We start from the raw sequence: 24026 nt of genomic DNA on the forward strand, positions 1-24026 counted from the left end.
TCACGGTTCATGAGATCGAGCCCTACATGGGGCTCCGTGCTGACAGTGAGGAACCTGCTTGGGATTCTCTCTCTCCTTCTCTCTCTGCCCCTCCCTCACTTGTCCTCTCCCTCTCGCGCTCTTAAAATAAATAAGTAAACATTAAAAAAAAAGGACAGGTTACAAATGGCTTAAATCATATGATCCCATTTGTTTCTAAAAATCACATTTGTGTGTAGTAAACGTAATGCTCTGGAGAAGTGAACATCAAGGTACTGACAGTGATTTTCTTCTTTTGAATAATTTGTACTTGTATTTTACAAAGTACGTGCATTGATTTTACAATGAAGGAATAAACGGAGTTCCTTACAAGAGTTTAAACCCAAACGGGTGACTCCAAGGCAGTGCGTGGCAGGCCTGTGGAGGGCCCACGGCTGCACAGAAGGCACTTGGGACCACGACGCTCGGAAGCCTCTGGGCACGGCACACCCAGGGGGCGAACCCCTGCCTGCAAGGCTTCCATAAAACCCCCCGTTCTGGACAAACCCTGGGGCAAAGATGCCATCAACCAAAGCCTGACAGAACCTCCAAAGGGAGGCACGTCACCCTTGCAGCTGGTCTCACTGGCTGTGCAGTCTTTCACGTGGGAAAGCCAAGGGATGGGGTTCCTGGGCATACCCCACAATTCACTCCGTAACTCCGTCTGAGATCTTATGAACCATTTCCGTACACATACTTAAGTCCTAGGAAGGGTCGAGGCTCTCCAGCCGCATCCAAAAGCAGAAGACGCTGGCCCCGGCCTCAGACCAACGATCTCATCCACAGTAGAACGCTTCTTTAAGACCTCGGCATCACCCAAATTAACTCCACGCAGAGGCGGGTCTGAGGGAGCCGTTGTGGAGGGTAAGCACATCTGAGGTTACCAGAAGAACAGAACCAAATGAAGGCCCCGTCCCCAGGGCCATCCACACACAGGCAGGGGAGACTTCTCAGGCTCTCACAGTTTGACGCCTCCCAGTGAGAACCCTGAGAAAGGGGAGTCAGCTGCCAGACAGCCCCTTCCCTAAGAGGGGACAAGGATCCCAGTGCTTCTGGCAACACACATGACCCACAGAGCTGGGTGACCACCGAACCCATACAACGAACATACGCACACAAAGCTGTATAAAGGTCGTGACAGGGAAGACGGTCCTGTGACAGTACCTACGTACCTGGATTAGGGCTGGGGCAAATTTATTTGTTTTTAATTTTTAATCTTTATTTATCTTTGCGAGAGAGAGAGAGAGAGACAGAGCGTGAGCAGGGGAGGGGCAGAGAGAGAGGGAGACACAGAATCTGAAACAGGCTCCAGGCTCTGAGCTGTCGGCACAGAGCCCGACGCGGGGCTCGAACTCATGCGCTGTGAGATCATGACCTGAACCGAAGTCGGATGCTCAACGGACTGAGCCACCCAGGTGCCCCGGGGCTGGGGGAAATTTTATAAACAGTCCAGAGCATTGACTTCCAAGGCCAAGATCTTCTTAAGATGTGGCACCAAGCATGTTTATGATGCTCATGACAGTGTTCACTTTTACAACTCCTCACTCTGTAACTGTGTTGGTGGGTGAATGGGGGGGGGGGGGGAGGAGTTGGACGCGAAGAGCAAGCTGACCCAGACCCTGGGGCCCTTTGTGCTTATTCCCCCAGTGTGCCCCTTCCAAATCCACTTCCAGTTCCCCACCTGTTAGAAAGGGTCTTGAGGCTCGGCGGGGGGGGGGACTGGGATCTTTAACTGGTACCAGTATTTCTCTGCTTCACTTATCGAAACGCCAGATTCACAATGTGTAATGTTCAAAACAGTGCATATATAAGAAATAGGCCACGTCCAAATTCATTAGATTCAGATGCTCTTTCCAACAAATTAATGTGACCACAGTTAAGATTTTCTGTCTGTTCCACAAACGTATTCCAACTCATCTATGACCTCGTTTTCTGCAGGATTAATTTCTGATGGTACACCAATTATTGTGCTACGTCTATGACGTTAAGAAATACTGCCATTACATGATCATTAGCAGTACCACTGAACACTGGTTTATACACAAGCTTGTCTTCCCACGGAGGCCTTGGGGAAGAACCAAATACCTTCAAGATGAGTCCTACCAGCCCGAACGACCCTGGCAACAACCAACATCATAACACCTACACCCTCAAAACCATGTGGGATTCATTGTATCTGTAGACTGGAAATGTTTTCCTCTTCATCTTTTACAGAAAACGTCAACCGTAGGGGAGCCTGGGTGGCTCGGTCGGTTAAGTGTCCGACTTTGGCTCAGGTCATGATCTCATGGTTCATGAGTTCGAGCCCCGTGTCAGGCTCTGGGCTGACAGCTCGGAGCCTGGAGCCTGCTTCAGATCTGTGTCTCCCTCTCTCTCTGCCCCTCCTCTACTCATACTCTGTCTCTCAAAAATGAATAAATGTTAAAAAAAAAAAAATTAAAAAAAAAAAAAGAAAACATCAACCATATAAAAAGTAAAAAGACTAGAATCATGACCCCTAGTTTCAACAATTACCAATGGAGGGCTGGCCTCATTTCACTTGTGATTGAGAAAATTGTTCAATGCTCCCAGAATCGTGGGCCCCAGATGTGTTTTCACGGGACCCGGCAGGCCCACAGCACGGGTGCTTACTCTGGGAAGAGGCACACGGCAGAGGAGAGGCCCTCACCCGAAGGGAATGGCAACTTTTTGGGAAGCCAGAGCCGCTCAAGCCATGTGTCACACTGAGGAGTAAAAATACTATCCCACAAGGTGACCCTCACCAGGGATCAATCATGCTGACGTCACTGCGCTCCCTGAAACGGTTTCAGGCAGGCGCTTCACCTCTGCCGTATTCTTCCCCACAACTCATAAGTCCCATCCAATAATGTGAAAAAAAACATGAGGTAAACCCAAAGTGAGGGACATCCCCCCAAATATCCGACCGGCACTCTTCAAAATTGTCAAGGTCGTGAAAAACAGGGAAAGGCAGAAACCATCACAGATGAAGGAGACCAGGATAAACGCGATGTGATGTCCTGGACCGGATGCTGGAACAGACAGAATCTCAGTGGAAAAAGCAGTGAAATCCAAGCACAGTCTGTAGTTTAGCTAATAACTCTGTACCAACGTGAAATTCTTGGTTTTGCCAAGTGTGCTGCGGTCACATAAGATGTTAACATTCGGGGAAACTGGGCGAAAAGCCTGTGGGAACTCTCTGTATTGTCTTTGCAACTTTTCTGCATACCTCAATTTTTTCCAAAATAAAAAGCTTATCGCAGAAAAAATAATATAAAAAATTCAACTGGCTAATAAGTGTTCATTATACCCTTTATGAGGAGTCGGTGGCAACGTGGCCTTCCTTCTAAAATTCATCCAGGGAAGACGAAGCGTGAAGAAATAAAAGTTGGCTAAAGAGTCTCCAAGAAAGGGAGCCCGCTGACCTGAAGGAAGCTGAAGGCCGTTCAAGGTCGCTAACGCTGTGCACCACTGGACGCGGGGGCACCTGACTGTAGCGATGAACTGGGTTGACAGAGGTGGCCACCAAACCACCAGACTGCACTGCCTGGTCTCCCCACTCCAGCCTCAGCAGAGCCGGCCAGGAGCAGGCCCGGGCTCCCGCCCTCCCTTCCCGCCCAGCCTCTCCCCTCCAGAGCCTCTCCTGGTTCACTCAGCAAGCTCTGAGGGTCTGCTGGCTCGCGGACTGAAAACAATAAAAGGAGGAGGGATTACATACCACCGTATGAGAATTCATTTTTAAAACAAGAGTTTTTTGGGGGCGCCTGGGTGGCTCAGTCGGTTGAGCACCCGATTCTTGATTTCGGCTCAGGTCATGATCCCAGGGTTGTGAGATCAAGCCCTGAGTCGGGCTCTGTGCTGACGGCACAAAGCCTGCTTGGGATTCTCTCTCCCTCTCTCTCTGTCCCTCCCCCACTCACTCGTGCACTCTCTCAAAATAAACATTAAAAAAAATTTTTTTTTTAATGTTTATTTTTGAGATTGAGAGCAACAGAGTATGAGGGAGGGGGCAGAGAGAGAGAGAGAGAGAGAGAGAGAGAGAGAGAGAGAGAGAGAGAATCCTTAGCAGGCTCCAGGCTCTGAGCTATCAGCAAAGGGCCCGACACGGGGCTCGAACTTGTGAACTGTGAAATCATGACCTGAGCCAAAGTCAGACGCTCAACCGACTGAACCACCCAGGCACCTCAAAATAAATAAACATGTAAAAAATAAAAACATAGTTTTTTATAAATGTCGAGAAAAGATGAGCTGTTATCAGAAATGCACTGGGTGGGTGGGGGGGGGGTTACCTGGCTTGCTCAGTTGGTAGAGCATAGGACTCATAATCCCAGGGTCATGAGTTCAAAGCCCCACATTGGGTGTGGAGCCTACTTAAAATTTTTTTTTAATTTTTATTTTTTAACGGGGGCGCCTGGGTGACTCAGTCGGTTGAAGACCAGACTTCAGCTCAGGTCATGATCTCATCGTTTGTGAGTTCGAGCACGACATTGGGCTCGGTGCTGAGAGCTCAGAGCCTAGAGCCTGCTTCAGATTCTGTCTCCTACTGTCTCTGCCCCTTCCTCATGCGCGCGTGAGCTCGCTCTCTCTCTCTCTCTCTCTCTCTCAAATGAATATTTTAAAACGTTTTTTTTTTAATTTTTAAGAAAAGAACTGTGCACTAGCAAGTATGAGGCTGAGCTCTGCACAGGGAAAGGGCTGGAAGCAGCAGAAGCAGGATTCTGCCCTTGGTCTTTCTGACCCGGAGACCATGCTTGGAAGGGTGGAGCCTATCGCCTCACAAAGACTGAAAATTCACTCGTGCTTTTCAACAGCTTTGCATGTGCTTCTTCGTAACAGTGCCTTCCCATATTTGAAACAGGACACAGTTCTAGAAATCAAAGCACACACCTGGGTTTTCAAATTATAAACAGCATATGGGAATTTAATTCATTCAGAACTGGATTTAAGAAGACTTTTGTGGCCGGAGTCAACACAAAGTAAGCACGTTAGCACAGCCAATGTCCTCCTGGGCACTAGAGCAAACGTCCTGCACTTGAAGGTCAGCCCACGGAAGAATTGATGTGAAATACTCCTGCCCAAGTGCTGTGCAGCAAAATTATTGAAAGACAAAGAGAGAGAACCAGTAGCGATTTTTTTTAAACAATCTTAAAAAAAAAAAAACAAAAAAAGACAGCTAAAAAAAGGTTGTACTTGTTCTCCAGAACAACAGCTTGAAAACGACAGTCTGCCACGTTTCTCATCGATGAGCAACTTCATTATTTCTGCTTATCCAGTAATTGGAGAGTAACTGAAGACTGTCTTGCAAAATTCAGGTCAAAAGTCCCCCAGCGCCCTGAGTGACGCAACCAGGAGTCTGTACAATAGGGCCACTGCCCGACGGCCCTCCACTGAGCCTTCGCTTTTCAACTTCACACTGACAAAAAGGCCACATAGGCTCTTTTCCATTCATTTTTTAAATACCGTATTGAGTTAGAAACTGTCCAAATACACCCTGGACTTTACACATTTGATAGACTCTAGAGGACAAGCTCTCGGGCCCCGTACCCAGGCTCGCCAGGCCTGGCAAGCCCCACACCGGCACCAGGCACAGCAGCCTTCGCCGGACGCCCAACGGGGCCGGGGTGCTCGGCTGTAAGAAGACCGGCAGGTCTCGTCTCAGGTTGCGGGGGGGATTAGGTGAGATAAAACACCTGGTCTGGCACCTGACCGCCTATCGTGTCCCAAAATCTCAGTCTCCTTCCCCCCAAATCCCTCTATCCACTCTCCTTCTGGTTGCCCTCCAAGACCTAGGTACCACGGAACAACAAAAAGCCAATTCCACTGAGGAGCCAGCACAGCCGGCTTTATTGTCCCCGCACAGCTCTTTCCCGCGGGCACCAGATGACAGGTACCACACCCACCACACTCATCTATCAACTGCCTATGAATTTCATTTGTATTCCGACGACCTCTACACTGATTTCCACGAGGGAGGATTTTCTCAGTGCTCCTGGTCTGTTACCCCGTGTCTAACTCCTCCCCGGGGGAACAGCCGCACACTCTTCTCGGTGGGCAGGGGACAGCTACCAAACACAGGCTTCTTGTCTGGGTGCAGATTATCATTAAAAGATCATAAGCAAGAGGAACAAGGCCGGTGGCACCATAATCCCAGATTTCAAGATCTACTACACGAAGCTAAAGAACTCAAAACAATACGGAACTGGCACAAAAACAGACAGATCAATGGCACGGAACAGAAAGGCCGGAAATAAACCCACGCTTATATGGTCAATTAATCTTCGACAAAGGAGGCAAGAATATTCGATAGGCAAAAAACAGTCTCTTCACTAGGAAAGACTGTGCTGGGAAAACTGCATAGCCACACGGACCTCTTTCTCACACCATACACAAAAATAAACTCCAAGTGGACTAAAGATCTAAATGTGAGACCTGAAACCATAAAATTCCCAGAAGATACATAGGCAATAAACTCTTGGACAACAGCCTCAACAATGTATTCATGGGTAAGTCTCCTCAGGCAAGGAAAACAAAAGCAAAAATAAACTATTGGGACTATACCCAATAAAAATAAACAGCTTTTGCACGGCAAAAAGAACAAAAAACAAAAACGATCAAAAAAAACAAAAAGGCAACGTACTGAATGGAAGGAGAGATTTGCTTGTGATATATCTGGAAAGGGGTTAATACCCAAAATAAAAACTTACACAACTCAACACACACACACACACACACACACACACACACACACACACACACGAATTGAAAAATGGGCAGAGGACTGAAATACACATTTCTCCAAACAAGACACACAGATGGCCAACAGACATAGGAAAAGATGTTCAACATCACTGACCATCAGGGAATGCAAATCAAAACCACAATGAGATGTCACCTTACACCTGTCAGAATGGCTAGGCTGAAAAAGACGATTAACAGGTGTTGGTGAGGATGCAGGGAAAAGGGAACGCTCGTGCACTGTTGGCAGGAATGTAAACTTGTGTGACCGCTGTGGAAATGGTATGAAGGTTCTTCAAAGCATTAGAAATAGACGTACCATATGATCCAGTAATTCCACTACTGGGTATTTACCCAAGAAAACAAAAACACTAATCTGACAAGATACATGCACTGCTATGTTTATTGCGGCATTATTTACAATAGCCAGGATACGGAAGGCGTCCAAGTGTCCGTCAATAGATGAATAGATAACAAAGATGTGGTACGTGTGTCACACACACTGGAGTATCGCTCAGCCATAAAAAAAGAATGAGCTTCTGCCCTTTGCAAGAATATGGATGTGGACCCAGAGAGCAGTGTGCTAAGGGAAATGAGTCAAGGACAAATACCATTTGGTTTCACTTATATGTAAAATCTAAAAAACGAAACAAACAAAAAACAACAGAAACAGACTCATACACACGGAGAACTGGTGGGTGCCAGAAGGGAGGTGGGTGCAGGGATGGGCGAAATAGGTGAAGGAGATTAAGAGGTACAAACTTCCAGTTATAAAATAAGTAAGTCACAGATGAAAAGCACAGCGCAGGGGATGCAGGCAATAATGCGGTAATAACGCCGCGTGGCGACAGACGGCAACGGCACTTACCATGGTGGGCACCGCGTAACGTGCAAAATTGTCAAAACACCACGCTGTGCGCCTGAAGCTAATATAACATTGTACGTCAACTACACTTCAAGAACAAAGCAAAAACATAAAAATAAAATAAAAATAAAAATAAAAATAAAAATAAAAATAAAAATAAAAATAAAGAAGAGGTCATCGGCATTGGTCTCATTAAGGCCTCTTTTCCTTCCCTCTCCCCTGCAGACCAATGCAAGGCCGCCATCTGGAGCAAAGATATCTGCTCGGGAGACCCAGCGAAACTTCAAGGAGGCCATGCCCGAAGGCGGGTCAGGGAGAGCCAGCAAATCCACCCGGCTAGTGCCACCATATCCTCCACGTCGGTTATGAAGGGTATCTGGTCACTTCTGACGCTCGTGGCATCTCTCACGGGTCCCAACCTGAGTGAGTGTAACCTACTAACTCACTCAAACCCGATTCCAATCGGTACTCAATTATGAGCATTTACGAAGCTCTCGTCGTATGCTCACTGTAAAAGTGCTAATTTTAAGGGAGACAGAGATCCACTTAGAGAGTCTCCGTCCTTGAGGTTCACTCATAAGGAAGACAATACCAAACACTTTAATAAAAGGCAGAATGGAGGAAGGGAGGTTGTCTCTAGTGGTGGTAAGCTGACCAGGCACAGACCAGGAACAGACTCTCAGGGCCAGAGGTAGGGAGGAATGGGGAGCTGTCATTTCATGGGGACAGATTCAGTCTGGGAAGATGAAAAAGCTCTGGACACGGATGGTGGTGGTGGTTGCACAACAATGGGAATGTGCTTCGTGCCACACAATCGCACAATTTAAATGTTTATTTGTTTTGAGACAGCAAGAGTGAACAAGCAGGAGAGGAGCAGAGAGAGAGAGAGAAAGAGAGACTCCCAAGCAAGCTCTGCACTGTTAGAGCAGAGCCTGACGCGGGGCTCGAACTCACCAACTGTGAGATCATGACCTGAGCTGCCATCAAGAGTCGGACACTTAATCGACTGAGCCACCCAGGTGCCCCAGAAGTGAACAATTTCAAATGGTTAAAATGGTTAAAATGGTAGGAGTGCCTGGCTGGGTCACTCATCGGTGGAATATGTGACTCTTGATCTCGGGGTTGTGAGTTCAAGCCCCATGTTCTGTGTAGAGATTACTTTAAAAAATAAAATCTATGAGGCGCCTGAGCGGCTCAGTCAGTTAAGCATCCGACTTCAGCTCAGGTCGCGATCTCGCAGTTAGTGGGTTCGAGCCCCACATAGGGCTCTGTGCTGACACTTCAGAGCCTGGAGCCCTCTTCAAATTCTGTCTCTCTCTCTCTCTGTCTTTGCCCCTCACCCTCATGCTCTCTCTCTCTCTCTCAAAAATAAACATTTTTAAAAAAATTTTTTAATCAAAAGTAAACATTTAAAATTTTTTAATAAAATCTTTAATTAAAAAATAGAATGGTTTAATTGGTAAATTTTATATTATGCATACTTTACTACAATAAATAAAGTCAATTTTAATTTAAAAAAAAAAAGCAAAGAAAACAAACAGACCCACACATACTTCTAAACTCCTCTATGGCAGAGGTGGTGTCCCACAGCACAGAGGAGTCTCTCAATAGTGATGCCACATCAACCAGTCATCCACATGGAAGGAAATAATACTGGATTCCTACTTCACACAAAAAAACAATTACAAAAATCAACTTCAGATAGGCTAAGGCTTCATGTGGAAAGCAAAACTTTAAAATTGTTAGGAGAGGGGCCCGTGGGTGGCTCAGTCGGTTAAGCGTCTGACTTTGGCTCAGGTCGTGATCTCACGGCTCGTGAGTCCGAGCCCCATGTCGGGCTGTGTGCTGACAGCTCGGAGCCTGGAGCCTGCCTCAGGTTCTGTGTCTCCCTCTCTTTTTGCCCCACCCCCCACCTGCACTCTGTCTCTACCTCTCAAAAATAAACAAATGTTAAAAAAAAACTTTTCTTAGAAGAAAATAAATATCTTTATAGACTCAAGGCAAGGAAGGGTTTCCTTTAAAAAGTCATTAAAAGTACCAGATCATTAAAGAAAAGATTTAATCTAGTGAACTGCAATGAAATTAAAAATGTTTAACAAAAGATAGCATAATGACAATAAAAACACATGGACAAGGTAGGAGGCAATATCTGTGTCTCACTGAACCAGCAAATCGGCTACTATGCAAATGAAGAAGAACCAACACAAATCAATAAGGAAAATACAGACAACCCAAGAGACGTACAGAAGACTCATCAGGCGTCACCAAAGAGGACCCATGGATTGCTAACACCCACATGAAAAGATGCTCATCTTCATCAGTAACCAGAGAGATGCAAATGAAGGCCAGAACGAGAACACTGACAGCCATCAGATGGGCACAATTAAGGAGTGTGACAATAGGGGCGCCTGGGTGGCTCAAGCGGTTAAGCGTAAGACTCTTCATTTCCGCTCAGGTCATGATCTCACAGTTCGGTTCGTGACTTTGAGCCCTTGGGCTCTGCACAGATAGCACAGAACCTGCTTGGAATTCTCTCTCTCTCTCTCTCTCTCTCTCTCTCCCTCTCCCTCTCCCTCTCCCTCTCTCTGCCCCTCCCCGCCCCCAAAATAAATAAATAAATAAATAAATAAACAAACAAACATATAAAAATTTGTTTAAAAAAAGGAAGTGTGACAATAGCCAGTGTGGAAGAGAATGTCTATGCATGTGATTAATTTTATAGGCCAAGGTGACTGTCACAAAGTGCCCAGGTATTTGATCGAACACTATTCTGGGTTTTTCTGCAAGGGTGTTTTTGAATAAGATTAACATTTTAATCAGTAGATTGCCTTCCACAATGTGGGAGGATCCTAATCTAATCAGTTGAACATAGGACAAAATAGCCAACCCTCCCCCAAGTAAGAGAGAATCCTCTTTCAGCCGGCCTTCAGGAGGGCCTGGACTGTAGCACGGTGTCTCCAGGGCTCGCACCTGCTGGCCCAGACTGTAGATTTGGGCATGTCAGTCTCCATAAGCACGTAAGCCAATTCCTCGAAATAAATCTCTTTCTACAGATACACACATCCTATTGGTTCTGCTTCTCTGGAAAACCTGACTGATACAATGCACACAATGGAACGCTATTCAGCAGTAAAAAGGAATTTGCAGATTACTTACGATTCTCTTTTTATAAAGCTCGTAAACAAACAGTGAATACATTGGTTATACATGCATACATAAATATTCTTTTTTAAGTTAAAAAATTTTAAAAATTTAGAATAAAATAATTAATTAAAATAAATTTTTTTTTTAAAAAAAGGCAGGTTAATGAGGGAATGATAAAATATCCTGGAATACCTTTACCCACTGGCAGGAAATACCTACTAGGAGCTTCCCTGTGGTGCAGGGCTGTTAAATTCCCAAGCTGGGAGGCTGGCTTCAAGGTCATTATTATGCTTCAAAACTTGCGGGGACCAGTCTAGAAGCTGCCATCTGACCCGAAGCCCAGGGTTCAGAGCACTCCAGCCTTCCCTCCCCCTCATTTCAAGAACACTGGTCCACTTATTTTGCATGTGGAAGAGGAAGGGAGAGGTCAGAGGTGATGGCTGGGCTAAGCCCTCGCAGAGAGGGTACAGAACCGTGGGCACCTGCCAGGTTACCCGCGCTGCCACTGGCCCTCGGCAATCCGGACGCGGCACTCAGTTCCCGGTACTCGTACCGCTCCTCTGGCCGGTGAGGTGGCTCCTCGCGGTAACAATCGTCTCCGCCACCCAACCCCAGGAATTCATTCCTGGTTCCTGCAGGGTGACGTCAGGAGCCACACCTGGTGGTGAAAGGCCAGTGGGAAGTCCTCGGGACAAGCGGTCACACGCTCCAGGCAGAAGACAAGCACAGGGCCAGCTCACTGGACAGACACTGCCACAGCCCCTCCTCTGGCCCCTCTCCCCATGCACCTGTCACGTCCACAGGATCATCCGGGGGCTCACGGTTGTGAAGGGACAGGGCTGCAGGCGGGCCTCCCTGTCGTGCCGGAACTTAACAGAACGACAACTTAATGTGCCTGCTGCCCGCTGCTGGGAGATACTTCCGTATTTATGTAGATTCCTTCTATGACCATTTTACTTAGAATCTCATCAGGATTAGCTGTTGGATTTTATTATACGCCTTTTAAACATCTGCTAACACCGTCAACGTAGGTTTTGATTTTATGTAGTGAATTGGTCAGCATAACATTGAGTACTTACCAGGCACCAAGCCCTGTTCTCATCACTGTGGACGTATTTATCCCACATTTAGCCCTTACGTCAACCCTATACGACGGTGCTGTTCTTGTGCTACTGATTTTACAGATGACACCAAAGCTCAGGAGATTTAAATAACTCAGCCAAAGTCAGAGAGTTGACAGACGTCAGGACTGGAACACAACATGCTCCTAAGCCCTGAGCCAGAGCCTCTGCCGGCTGACACACTTCCTGTTAGGCTACCCTGTGCTCCGGTAATAAACCTTACTTGGTCATGGAGAGTAAAGCTTTTTTTTTTTTTTTTTTTTTTTTTTAATTCAAGTACAATTAACATACACTGTTGTTATCAGTTTAGGATGTACAATAAAATGATTCAACAATTCTGTACATTTCTCAGTGCTCATCACCATAAATGTACTATGCATCCCCTTTATTTCCCCATCCCCCAGCCCACCTCCCCTCTCTAATCTTTTAATACACCACTATATTCAAATTACTGTTCTAGTTAGAAATATATTTAGAAATGTTCCAAATATATATAAACATACATATGCATACACACACAGGAAATTGGTCTATAGTCTTCTCTAGACCATGGATGGAAGAGGAAATCTAAACACTGTGAAGAGACAGACACATAGGACTACATAAAAATTTTTAAGCTTTATGGAAAAAGACATCTAAACAAAATAAAAACAAATTATAGGAACACCAGCCAGAGGGACATATTTGCAATTCATACAACAAGGGATTTATAGCCCAACGTACAAAGAGCTCCTAAAAACCGAAAAGCAAATTCAATAAAAGAAAAAAAATGGACAAGGATTATGGATAAAAAAAAAACTCCCAGAAGAAATACAAACGGCTAATAAATATGTGTGATGTTCCTCAGCCTCACCGGTACTCAGGAAAATATAATACAACAACGGGATGCTATTTTCACCCATCAGATTAGCCAAAGACAAACATCTAGCGCCTGGTGGAAATGCCCAGAAAAGGCACACGAGTCACACGCTGTTGCTGTAATTATGTCCTACAAAAAGGCTGAAGCAATTCAATCCGGCCCAACTACCGAAAACTACTGCCGTGGGGAGATATCCAGAATACAGCATTCACTCGCTCACTCATCCAACAACAAACACGTACGACACGCAGAGCACTTTGTCAGAGCTCTGTTTCTCAGACAGCTTAAATTCAGGAGTCTGCAAACTAAAAGGAAGTGAAAACAGCCAGTTGCTGAGCGGTGCCTACAGTATGTTCCTGCTTTTATTAAAACATGCTCTGATGTCTGTGAGAGCCTAGAGAAAGTTGTGGAAGGCTCGGCTGCACCAGGTCAGTGCTGGGTTATCTCCACAGTGTTGTGACTGGAAGTTCACCACCGCCTGGACGTGTATACATCTTTCTGTTTCGCTTGGCCTGAACATAGAGTGACAAAGGCAGTAACCTGTAACTTCAAAAAATCTAAGAATATTACGGCTTTGGTTTACACACAACAAAAGAACAGCACAAAGTCCACATCGGCTTGGGGCACAGAGTCCAGAGTCCACCCCCTGTCAGGCCGACGGGTGCAAAGCTGGGCTCTCTGCTCCGGGATGACGCTGTGTCTCCTCACTCGAATTCACCCACCCACACAGGGGGCATCTCAAGAAGACTTCGCCTCTCATACAGACAGTAAGTTTTGGGAGGCAGGCTGGAAACACGGCTTGAACTCTTGAGTTCCTATGGATGACATGCTACATACTTTTAGCCTCTAGAAGTTCAGGTGAACTCATCTGAGACACATACAAAAGTGTCTCTGCATCCTGGATGCATCCTGGCCCTTGTTAACGTGTTATCCCACTTCACAGGGCGCCCTGCAAAGCCTTTCCCAACAGGCTGCTCCTTGCCCAGCACCCATTTCTCCCCCTTCTGGCTACGGCATTCCAACTGGGCTTCGGGGGTGGGGGGTCCCCCCACCCCTTGGAAACAATCGTCCCTTCCCTGACTCCTTTTCGGTCTGTGAGGCACCCCACCCGCTGTCTTCTAAGGAAGCGATTTTATGCTCAGGTTAGCTTAGAACCACAGAACCGTGACTGGTACACCGTTTCGTGACTGAAAGGAACACCATCCTTCTTGACCGATCCACTGGAGCAGAGCACAAACACAGGTATTTTAAAGCTCTGTCACTTAGGAGAAATAGCCTGTGCCTCTACAAAGGATGGAGACACAGAAACTTCAAAAATAGATTCACTTACCACTGCCCAAGACCCAGTGACAGTTACATACATTTAAATCTCTACTCACAGAAAAATACGCAGCTGAACAGAAAGAAATGATTGGCCGGTCAAACACCTGCTTCTCCATGCAGTCTGACCCCTTCCTGCTGGGAGCACAGGTTCTCTCTGAAGACATCTGCCAGTCTTCGACTTGCGTATCAGTTACTGAAATACAGCAGTGGCCCCCACGAGGCTGAAGGCTTCCGGAGAACAGAATCCCCACCTAATTTACTAAAGGACCCTCTTGGTATATCAACTGCATGTGGCAAACAGACCCCGCACGCTGCCCAATGTGCTAAGCAAGTGTTTGTCCCTGGGAATATTAGCACCGGGAAACCTCACTGAAAGGGAGTTGGGGAGTTCTGGCAGGGGGAGCTCCCAAGCCCCCCCACCGATTGGTGAACTGCAGACCCAAGAGGAAGAGACAGACTTGACCTTGCACGCATACCACTCCACTACTCCAGCAGGGGGAAGAGATGCTTCCCTATCCCCTTGGTCAAGGGCTCAGCCAACGAAGACCCACCATACTTTGAACTCCCAGGTTACTCCAATGGACCTTTAGTTTGTAACAACCTTCTCGGCTTACCCCTTTCTCCTTAAAAAAGCACACCTCTCCGCTGTTCCCTGGACTTGTCTACAGTTTTGCCAAAACTGGTTTGGCCCGGATTGTAATTCTCTTATTCCTGAATAAACTGAATAAACCCTTCTTTTGCTGGTAAAATAACTGGGAATTTTTATTTTTAAAGTCAACATCCCCAAACCTATTTATGCCATTGTACCAATAAATATACGGGTACAAAAATAAGCATTTACATATAGATATACGTATATGTATACTTGTACGTATACACACACACACACACACACACACACACTTAACTAAAGAAACCCATGAAATAACTACGGTTGTTTCTATGAAAATTAGAAGTTGCTAAATTTTTTTTAAGACTTTTATAAACCCTAACTAAATTACAGGTGTGGGTGAGACAGGTAAGACAAGTATAAAGGATTGGGTGAAAATGTGTAAAACGTTTTAGATTTAGCAACTCAGATTGCTTCATGCATCTTCTTGGTTGTCAACCCTCTTCATCCAAAAACTGAATATGGAAGACAATAAATTATGGGCGTGGTTTATGCAGGAAAACGACTCACAGTTCTGATTCGCAGACAGAAAGTAAAAGGTCAATAAGAGACTGGCACATGAAATGCACTGATTTTTTTCTTTTATGTTAAAAATAAAATGCCTAGGGGCGCCTGGGTGGCTCAGTCGGTTAAGCGTCCGACTTCAGCTCAGGTCATGATCTCGCGGTCTGTGAGTTCGAGCCCCGCGTCGGGCTCTGGGCTGATGGCTCAGAGCCTGGAGCCTGTTTCTCTGTCTCAAAAATAAATAAACGTTTAAAAAAAAAATTTTTTTTTAATTAAAAAAAAATAAAATGCCTAGGGACGCCTGGGTGGCTCAGTGGTTAAGCGGCCGACTTCAGCTCAGGTCATGATCTCTCGGTCCGTGAGTTCGAGCCCCGCGTTGGGCTCTGTGCTGACAGCTCAGAGCCTGGAGCCTGCTTCGGATTCTGTGTCTCCCTCTCTCTCTGACCCTCCCCTGTTCATGCTCTGTCTCTCCCTGTCTCAAAAATAAATAAAACGTTAAAAAAAATTTTTTTTAATAAATAAATAAAATAAAATAAAATAAAATAAAATAAAATAAAATAAAATAAAATAAAATAAAATAAAATAAAATGCCTAAACTCTGTATGGTTTTTGTATGATTCTTGCTTTATCCAGCCTCTTCAGTTAGCTGACCGGTGGGTGGCCTGTCTCGGTCTCACGAGACAAATGCTGAGCGACCACTGACCAGGCATCACGTCAAGTGCCAAGGACAGTGCTGCCTCAAGGGAAACACACTAGAAGACGACTGGGCTGGAGGAGGCGCCCACAGCCTACGGGACACAGCACTTAGCAGAGCAGAAGCATTCTTCCCCACCACCAATGAAAACAGAACAGCTATGTAATGTGTTTACAGACCAAGACAAATTAATAAAAGTACCTAGTTCAGAATTCTCAACTTCCAATCTGAAAGAAAAGCCCCGGGCTTCCCTGATGGTGCTCTGATGTTGATGTCAGCCTGCTAACAAGATTCTGCTCCCCGCCGTGCTTGCCCGTCTCCCCAGGCCACATCTGGGGACGAAGCGAGACTTACGTGCCCGACCCCGGCCAGCTGGGTAATATACCCCTGATGCAAAGCCGGCTCCAAGGGGAAAAACCACTCCCTTTACTCGGCACTTCAGGGCATCCGGGAATAAGGAGCAAAGTAAACAAGAAGGAAACGGAAATTAAATTGCTCTTACCTCACCTGGGCCAAGAGGTGGCAAAGCTGTGGCCTAATTTGACTGTTACCACCGGGGGGGAAGGGCTGAACACCTCCGCATTACAGACACACAGGGCTCTGCCCCTTGGCATATCAACAATGCCACCAATTTAATAACGATGAGGTTGCAAAGCCAAGCGGTTTACAACTTCAAAAGACTACTCCAAAAGAGACAACTGCTTACCCAAAAAAAGCAAGGTGGGGGAGGCAGCTGGAAAACAGAAGTGAGGCCAATACTTAATCTTCCTTATTCTAAATTAAATCCTAGGGGCGCCTGGGTGACTCAGTCAGTTAAGCGTCTGACTTTGGCTCAGGTCATGATCTTCCGGTTGGTGAGTTGGGGCCCCTCGTCAGGCTCTGTGCTGACAGCTCGGAGCCCGGAGCCCGCCTCGGATTCCGTCTCCCTCTCTCTCTGCCCCTCCCCTATTCCCTCTGCCTCTCTTTCTCTCAGAAGTAAACATGAAAAAAAATTTGTTTAATCCTAAAAATGGATATACATTGGTTTGTTTAAGTAACCAAAGGTCAGGAAAGCCGGCCGCTTCCTATAAAGAATGAAGTCAGGAAGCGTGTGGGACAACAGCACCAGAGAGAAGCCCCCTCCTCTTTCAGCGGCTCGGCTCCCCGACCGCGGTGCTCACCCCCGGAGCCGCTTCTATGGGCTCCACACGCCACCCAGCAGCGCCCCAAGATGGGTGCGCTTGGAGGCCCCGTGGCGGCAACTCGTGGTCCCCTGACCGCGTCCAGACCCAGTTCCAGGGCTCAGCAGGGTCACCCCTTACTCACCAGCACCCCCTATCAGCCACACCACCCGCCAGCCCTCAGCCAACCCGAGCAGGGCCCGCGCGGTTTTGAGACATTCACAAACATCAAAGAGCACGACGAATCACGCCCCCCACCCCCCAACCCCACATCTGCCATCCAACCTGTGTCGGCCTCTGCACCGCGCCTACTCTGGAGGAAGGGGTCAAGTCTGAAAAAAATCCTAGTCATCTGGCAGGTGCCCCCACCCTACCCCCACCCTGGCCTCACCAAGCAAACCCCAGGTGCCGCCCCCGGCTCCACAGCCCTACCTCCGCTGGAAGCAATTCCACCCACCCCACCCCACCCCCACCGCGCCCCGCCTCGCTGCCGGAATGCGGGACGGACGCGTCCATTATGGGTCCACGGAGAGCCGCCGCCCGTCTCCACACCCACACACCAGCAGAAAGGGCACATCACGGTCACCTTGACTGAGCGTCGGGGGTCTGGCCCGCTGCAAATGTCCAGAGTCAGGAGGTCGGAGGTGTCATTTCAAAATCGACGATTCCCGTGCTCTGTAAGCTTGGTCAAGCCACCCCGAGTCAATTTCCCTTTTCCCAGAATGAATACAGAAAACGAAGCAGTGGACAAGAGAGACACACGAAAAGGAAGAGCAACAGCTCCACTGGGAGATTTAAAAGAGGGAAACGACAGCTAGCAGAGGAGAACTCGCCCAACGGAAAAGGAAACGCGATCCAAACTAAGCAAAACGGTGCCGCTGTTGGAAGCCACAAAGCTCAGCCACAGAAGCGGTCGGCAAGTCTGGCAAACATCCCAGCTGTTTAGGAAAGAGCAGTGGCCACCCAGCCGAAACGTCCACAAGTACAAATCAAGGGCGGCATCCATCCGGCTCAAGGAAACTGAAAAGAGTGACCTTGGTGCCCCGTCCCCTTTCCAGCCTGTGCTCCGGGCAGCGCCGCTCGGTCCCACCGCACCTCAGATCCTGCACCTCAACTACTGGTTCCCACCACAGGTTCGTGGAGGCCTGGAAGGGGCCCCGTACTGTTCTCGGAGGGAGGACAGGGGATAGACGGGCCCCTGCTCATGTGACGGGGACAGCCGAACAAAAGGATGGAGGTCACATCCACAGAAACCCAGGTGTGAACACAATGACTTCAGACATACCGCGGAGATCGCAGGATGGGGACACCATTAGACTGAGTGGCCAGGGAGGGTCCGCTGAGGAGGTGGCTTTGGTGCTATGACCCGAAGGAGCCAGACAGACAGGACAGTCCGGGGAGTGGACACCACATGTGCAAAGCCCCTAAGAAGGGGCCGTTGCCACTGCCTCAGACATCTGCCTCTCGGCTCTATCCTTTTCTCTCCATTCCAGAAAACCTTCCGGAACTCAGATCTGAGCTCACCTTACTCTTCTGCTTAGAGACCCCTGTTAATCTCAGGAGAGAGAGAACAGGAGGATCCCCGAGGCTGCTGTCCTCAGGAATCAATGTCTAATGTACAGCATGGTGACCACACTCGATAATACTGTGTTGTACATCTGAAAGTCGCCAAGAAAGCAGTTCTTGAACATTCTCAGTACAAGGAACAAAAAATCTGCAACTGTGCGGTGACGGATGTTACCTAGACCAACGGTGGCGATCACTTCGCAAAATATACAAACATCGAATTGCTACTGTATACCTGCAACTAACATAATGTTATACTGTCCTTTATATCTTAATTTTTTTTTTGATTTCAAGTGAAAAAAATTAAACTTTGTTGATTCCTACTGCCTACGTAATAGTCCCTGAGAACCAAACTTCTCGTGTGGATTTCACTCCATGTAAATTATACACAGAGGCACAGACATCTCTACTTCCTCCAGGAAGCCGCTCTTTATGACTTACCAGCTGGGCCCCCAGCACTCTCCCCTCACACCACTCTGACAGCTAGAGAGTCCACCACCCCTCTGATACTTGGTTAATGAGAAAAGGTATTTCCCACGGCTGGGGAGTGTCTGCGTCTCTACCCCTCCCCCCGCCCCGCCAACACACAGACCAGGACAGAGCCGTGCACTTCGCCGCGTTCAGGTGAACACGGGACGCACGTCACCCGACACCCCAGCGCGGAACTCTGTGTGGGCACAGGCCACGTGCTCACATCCCAGGCTACCCTCACCGCTCTCTGCAGCCTGGCCCAGACCCACCGGACACTGGGAGAAGGGTCTATGCCAAGGAGCTCAAGAGCGTGGCACATCAGCCAATCCCACGGCAGAGGTGAAAGCCCAAGACGGGCCTGGCTGTGCACTTACTGGCTAGGTGACTGTGAACACATACCTTCACCTTCCTGAGCCTCTGTCTCCTCCCCATGGAAAAAGGAGGCAGCGTTAGCCTTGCAGCACTACAGCGGGAGGTGGATGGAACATACGTGAAGTACCTGCCACGTGCTGGACCACGGATACCACCGGCCGGCTCTCCACAGAGAAGGACTCCAACCCTACATACAACCGGCCCCCCCTCGAGGACCTCACTGGCCACCCACCACGGTCCTTCAAGACCACCCACTCTGAGTTCAGGACCGACAGCTCCACACCTCACTGGTGCCATGTCCAGAAGTCAGGCACGTGCCAAGAGCAAGAGTGGACCACGGCCACATGAAACTTGAACTCATTTTCATAAAGATACAACTCAACCTTCCATTTCCCTTACCTCCCTCCACTGCCCGTTCCCCAGTAGAAAAGTAGACAGGTGAGATTGCTAAATCCTGCCTCCCAGTAACCTAAAAGGGAAAACATGTTCTGCAATGAACTGAAAATTTCATTCAAAGGTTCGTATCTCAACAACCCCTACGAGTCCAGCCGCAGGGCCCACTGGCCGGACGTCTAACTGCTCCCGGCACCACGGCAGCTCAGGAGTAAACCCATGCGGCCACGGCATGCGGACTGCAGTGTAATGCAGCAAAGCCTTCCTAAATTGCTCTGTGCTAAACACGGTTAACGTTTCTCGTCAAACTTCCTTCTCTTTCTTACTTTAAAAAACTTTTTTTAATAGTTGCTTATTTTTGAGAGAAAGAGAGACAGAGCATGAGTGGGGGAGGGGCAGAGAGAGGGAGACAGAATCCGAAGCAGGCTCCAGGCTCCGAGCTGTCGGCACAGAGCCCGATGCAGGGCTCGAACCCACGAACCGCGAGATCATGACCCGAGCCGAAGTCAGGCGCTTACCTGACTGAGCCACCCAGGCACCTACACCAAACTACACTTAATCCATGATGGCTCCAACACTCCAAAGAAACATTTTCAAAACTTCAAATTACGTACTGAGCTTGCCATAAAAAAGTATAATGCCATCACACACATTTAGGGAAAAAATGTTCAGACAAATCTGTGATCTAAAAGATGGTCAAAGAAATAGTGTATTTCTTAACACAACAGGAAACTTATTCTCAAAGAGAAAAAAAAAAAAAAAAAGATCTGTGTAAACCCAGCTCAGGATTTAAAGAAATCACCGAATGATGCTTTTTAAATACACCACATGCTGCAGTCAGTCAACGCTGCTTCCTTCCCCTAATGTGGCAAGCCCTGAGAACTGAGGGTCCGCATGTTACTCGTGCCACAGTCATTCATGCCACAAATGTCCACCTGCCTGTTATTACTGGCCGGCACAGACCTAACACCCGGGGACTCCGATATTACAGGCAGCCCCTGCCTCCGCCTCACTGTGCTCCCAGCCCAGCAGAGGACCAGCAGGTGGTCAGCAATCACACCACATGCGAGAACTTGCACTCTGCGGCCGGGACTGGGACAAGGGTGTAAAAGTAATGCTGAGTTTCGAAGGATGGGGAGGAGTTCGGCGGGCAAATGACGGGAAGAAAGGGCGTTTGCAGCAGAGATAACAGGATCTGTGGAAAGGGAGAAACACTGGAAGTTCAGCGCGGCAAGGGATAAGGCTGAAGGGGCATGCAAGGGCCAGATCACAAGTTTGGACTTTACCGTGATGGCCACAGGGAGCCACCAAAGAATTTTAATCTGGTCAAACAGCCCAACTGCTCCCACTGCTGATAAGGAAAGGAAGACTCAGAAGAGAGAGCCAGGTAAATCACCCTTCCTGTTGTGGTTCAGAAGAGTTAATGAAAAATGTTAAAACCTGATCCCTCCTCCAACATTCAATAATGTCTGCTAAGCATGGCCGAAGACTTCTTCCATCCGGTCACCTGCTCTGTGCCTCCTTCCTCATCTGTAAAATGGGCTGTGGCCACCCCAGAGGGCTGCTGTAAGGATTGAATGGGCGACGCACACAAAGGACCCGGGGCACAAGAAAAGCTCCACTGCTGTTGGGTGCTGGTGATGGCGATGGGAGCAGCACACGAATCAAGATCAAGTACCCACAGGTGAAAAAGCAGATGAGCCTTTCCGGCCACCTGCGAAGCCGCTGCATGTGGATGCAAAGACGGAGGCTGTTCGGACCCCTTCGGGACTGACGGGCAAAGCAAGAGCACCCCACGCCTCGCACACATGGTCCTAAAGCTGGGCCAAGAGGGCCTTCAGTCCGAGACAGGTCACACTGTTGCCAGCCCACACAGATGGGGGATGGGTCCGCTTCCCTTCCCATGTGCCTAGCCTGGGCCCCACTCACCTGTCCGGGCACAGTGGGCTAGCTGTCCCGTCACCTCTCCATACCCAGCAGGCCTCCACAGTCACCTCTACAAGTGAGACACTGCCCGGAACCTGCCCGCCAGGAAGTCCTTAAGAGCTCAGTGCGCAGGGCTCTTAAGACCCAGACTGGAGGGAGAGACCCCATGAGAGCCCAGCACACCTCTCCCAGCCCACCTGACCCAGGGAGAGGGCCTCTGCTGCCAAGGGCTTAAGTCACCAATGGAATGAAGAAAAAGCCAGGCTGTGTGAAGCTGATGAGAACGGTAACCAGTCATAAAAGGAAGGAGATCTGTGTGCCTAGAACCACAATTCCCAGACCTCGGGATTTCTAACTGAAAATTTTCCCCCCAAATTTGAGGGACTTTTCACAAAACAACTGGATATCCATCCACATGTGAGAATATAAACAGCAATTCATACCTCATCCCATAGGCACAAAAAATGACTCTACATGGATCACAGACCTGAACATAAACCCTGAAACTATAAAACTTCTACAAGAAAATCTAAGAAAACACTTGTGACCCCGGATTACACAAAAATTCTAGCTATGATACCGACCAAAAAAATACAAACTGTAGAACAGATCTGATCAAATTGTTTCAACTTCTCTCCAAAGGACACTGGCAAGAGAATGAAAAGACAAGCTACAGGGGCACCTGGGTGGCTCAGTTGGTTAAACACACAACTCTTGATTTCAGCTCAGGTCTTGATCTCACAGTTATTGAGCTCAAGCCCTGTGTTGGGCTCTGTGCTGCATGTGAAGCCTGCTTAAGATTCTCTCCCTCCCTCTGCCCCTCCCCCCCTTGCACAAGTGCATATACATGCACACGTGCACACGCTCTATCTCGCTTAAAAAAAACAACACGTAAAAAATAATTTAAAAAATAAATGAACTTTTGGGGCACCTGGGTGGTTCAGTTGGTTAAGCGGCTGACTTCAGCTCACGGTGTGCAAGTTCGAGCCCCGCGTCAGGCTCTGCGCTGACAGCTCAGAGCCCGGAGCCTGCTTCAGAGTCTGTGTTTCCCCTGTCTCTCTGCCCCCTCCCCTGCTCACACGCTCTGTCTTTCAAAACTGAATAAACGTTAAAGAAATTTTTTTAAAAATTACAACTAAAAAAAAATAAGTGAACTTTTTAGAATGGACAAATGGTTTGAATAGATACTTCACCAAGAAAGATATACAGATAGCAAAGAAGCACATGAAAAGATGCTCACCATCATTAGTCATTAGAGAAAAGCAAATTAAAACCACAGTGAGCCACCACTACAGACCTACCAGAATGGCAAAAGTTAAAGACCGACCATACCAAATGTTGGCAAGGACACGCAGGCACTACAACTCTCACACGCTATGGGGCAAGCGTAACACGGTGCGGCACCTTAGAAACCGAAAACAGCTTGGCGCCTGGGTGGCTCAATCGGTTAAGGGTCCGACTCTTGGTTTTGGCTCAGGTCATGATCTCACAGTGAGTTCAAGCCCCATACTGTGAGATGTGCTGATGGTGTGGAGCCTGCTTGGGATGCGCTCTCGCTCTCTCTCTCTCTCTCTCTCTCTCTGCCCCTCCCCAGCTTGCTCTCTCTCAAAATAAATAAATAAACTTTAAAATGTTTAAAAAAAAAGAAAACAGCTTGGCAGTGTCTTAAAAGGTTGAACAAACATTACCATACCACCCAGCCATTCTGCTCTAGTATTTACCCAAGAGAAATGAAAGCTTCTGGACAAAGACCTGTACACAAATGTTCACGGCAGCTCTGTCTGCAACAGCCTCAAACCACAAAGAGCTGAAATGTCCATCAACAGGCGAATGATTAACAAACTGCGGCATCACCAAACACTCGACAGAAAAGAATGAAAAGTGATAGGGGCGCCTGGGTGGCGCAGTCGGTTAAGCGTCCGACTTCAGCCAGGTCACGATCTCGCGGTCCGTGAGTTCGAGCCCCACGTCGGGCTCTGGGCTGACGGCTCGGAGCCTGGAGCCTGCTTCCGATTCTGTGTCTCCCTCTCTCTCTGCCCCTCCACCGTTCATGCTCTGTCTCTCTCTGTCCCAAAAATAAATAAAAAACGTTGAAAAAAGAAATTAAAAAAAAAAAAAAAAAGAATGAAAAGTGATAGACGCTACATGTACAATGTCAAAATAATTCTGCTCAAAGAAACCAGACTTAAAAACTACATACCGTATGAT

The 24026-nt window shown here is 47.8% G+C and overlaps 1 protein-coding gene across 2 annotated transcripts in view; it reads right to left on the bottom strand.

Moving 5' to 3' along the window:
• The window catches only part of PACSIN2 (protein kinase C and casein kinase substrate in neurons 2), a 133704-nt gene that overhangs the window by 92652 nt on the left and 17026 nt on the right, over positions 1–24026 (bottom strand). The window contains exon 1 of one of the 2 annotated variants that reach the window (XM_042993446.1): positions 17677–17845. The exons of the other annotated variant lie outside the window; for it this stretch is intronic. The gene's annotated coding sequence lies outside the window, so the exon portion shown is untranslated. Of the gene's footprint in view, positions 1–17676; positions 17846–24026 lie in introns of those variants that run through there. 2 annotated transcript variants of the gene reach the window in all.

This window comes from Panthera tigris, chromosome B4 (genome assembly GCF_018350195.1).
Source record: "Panthera tigris isolate Pti1 chromosome B4, P.tigris_Pti1_mat1.1, whole genome shotgun sequence".
Classification (NCBI taxonomy): Eukaryota; Metazoa; Chordata; class Mammalia; order Carnivora; family Felidae; genus Panthera; species Panthera tigris.